The sequence below is a fragment of the Octopus bimaculoides genome, chromosome 2 (assembly GCF_001194135.2).
Source record: "Octopus bimaculoides isolate UCB-OBI-ISO-001 chromosome 2, ASM119413v2, whole genome shotgun sequence".
NCBI lineage: Eukaryota > Metazoa > Mollusca > Cephalopoda > Octopoda > Octopodidae > Octopus > Octopus bimaculoides.
Window position 1 is genome coordinate 125,503,002 of NC_068982.1, and position 2,786 is coordinate 125,505,787.

Here is a 2,786-nt window from a genome sequence, read left to right on the forward strand (position 1 = left end):
AAGACATTTTCCTTCCAACGGACAGCAAGTCTCATCTTTGCAGTAGCAATTCCTCAGATTAGATTCGGCACTGTAGGTGTCTGTAATGATTTTTGTATATAAATACACCAGAGTAAGCGACTATTCTTGCAAAGCATGTCTGGGAATTGAAAGAGAAAATAACCTAACGGTTCGGCAAAAATGACCGATAGAATAAGTGCTAGGGTTATAAACAATAAGTCCTGGGGTCAACTTCTTCGACTAAAAGCCTTTAAGATGGTGATCCAGCATGGAACGTTAAATAAAGAATTATACAAAATCTGACTGCCTCCTTTATCTGAATATACAATATCTGTTCATCATTTCAAACTCTCTATACATAGAGTCGTTAATCTGTAGCGAGTGATTGAGTTTCTTCATCCAGATGGGTGCGAAGGGTGTCGGTGCTTGGTTGGTTGCTCAGGCCAAGAGTGGTATAGAAGAGCTGGGGGAATTTATCGCAGATGGTTGGCGGGGGATCAAGAAATGCAAGTTGCTCTTCGTGTCCTCGACGTCTGAACTCTGCTTCTTGACGTCTGTTATTTTCCATCGGGTCCGTTCCCTTGACGATGAAATGCCGCCACTTTGGGAGATCCTTGGTGATTATCTCCAAGGTATTTGGGTCAATGAAGCAACGGAAGAGAGTGGCCTTGAGCTGATCTCGGAAACGAAATTTGGGGGCTCGACGTAGTCTGGTGCCTGAGGTCAACTTTGCAAAGAGGAGTTGACGGAGGAGGCAGTGCCATGCCATGGTAGCTTCACTATTGGGCAGTCTGGTCTGGAGAAGGACCTCTTGATTGGTAATATAGTCCTTCCATCGAATACCCATGATTGCGCGAAGATTGAGCCGTAGGAAACGTTTGATTTTCTTCAAGTCACATTGATACAACACATACATCTCACAACCGTAGAGGAGTGTGGAAAGGACGACAGCTCGGAATACCTCATACACACACATCCATACACACACACACACACACACGCACGCACACACGCACGCACACACGCACACGCACGCGCACGCACACACACGCACACACACACACATATGTATGACGAACTTCCACACAGTTTCCGACTATCAATATTCACTCAGAGAGCATTGCTCGATTAGTCATTCTAGGGCTAGAGTAGATCACAACTGGCCATGGTTCCATGCAATAGGATCGAACCCAGAATTATAAGGTTGCAAAGCGAGCTTCTTAACGACACACTCATGCCTTTCTAAATTCGTAACAGAGGAGCCCAAATTTGGGGCAAAGCACAAAGGCATGGTTCACCACAACAAGGAATATAATAGACGATGATCCGAGAACACGACAAATATTTAGTTCATTGACTCTGAGATGTTAAGGAGAATTGACCTCTGTCGAACTCAGAATGTAAACGTTATGAATGACTTCTACAAAGCCCTAAAATCATCGCTCTATGTCTTGTTGCCATTATATCACCTATAGAGCTGATATTGGTAGAATTACCAGTTCTCTACCGAAAAAATGTGAGGTAAGTCTAAAGCCTAAAGAAAAAAATATTTTGTAGCGTTTCATCATCATTCAGCTGGCATTTGATTTTGTGGCATGATAAACAGATGTTGGCTCTGAAAACTTTCAGGACTTATCTTTTTGCAGGTTGCTATTTTCACCAAGATAAACTTTATATAAAATAAATAAGAAATAAGTAAATAAACTAAAACGGAACCAAATCTGACCAAAGATAACTAAATTAAGATTATTTATCGCGTTTTAAGTACACATCTCTACACATACCAACCTAACAAATTTGGTTGACATGTATATGTATATCTACGAGGTCTGATCAATAAGTATCCGGACGGTTGCCATAGTAACGAAGCTAAAGCACACAGAGTAAGTAAAACTGCTCGGCAAATATTGCCCTTGAAATCTGCTGTGCATGCGCACTAAGTTTTAACGTTCTAACTCACTTCCGCTGTTTACAGCAGTGCTTGGAAGGAAGGTGTGTAGCGTGTGCTCGTCGCATTGACCATGACAGAATAAGTTGTCATGGCGATACCTGCTGAGAGGCCTGCGCAAAGTTGCAGAAAATGTATGGAGAGGAGTGTATGAGCCGCACAGAAGTGTACGAGTGGTTCAGACGTTTCCAAAGTGGTAGAAAAAAATGTCGATATTGACGAACGTTCTGGGAGATTTGCAACCAGCGGAACTGAGAAAATCATCACAGATGTGCGTGCAGCTGTGGGGAGAAATCGTCGAAATACCATCCGTGAGTTATCGGTTCAGTTCAGTCCATTATCACTGAAGATTTGGGGATGAGACACATGTCTGACAAGTTTGCACTCAAACTGCTTTCAGCTGACCAAAGAGACACTCGGGTTTAAGTTTCACAAGATCTCCTTTATTGCGTCGAGAGCAATGAAAACTTTTTGAAAACTTTGCGTGGGCCTCTGAGCAGGTATCGCTAAGCTTTTGGCACAATTTGATGCAGATTCTCTGCTCAACCTTCTCTGTCATGGTCAGTGCAACGATCACACGCTACACACCTTCTTTCAAAGCACTGCTGTAAACAGCAGAAGGAGCAAGTACGTTAAAACTTAGTGCGCATGCACAACAACGTTCAAGGTCAATCTGTGCCAAGTGGCTTTACTTGTGGGCTTTAGCTTCGTTACTATGGTAACACTCCGGTTATTGAGCAGACCACGTATATATATATATATATATATATATATACACATATATGTGTGTGTGTGTGTTTGTGTGTCTGTGTGTGTGTGTGTGTGTGTGTGTGTGTGT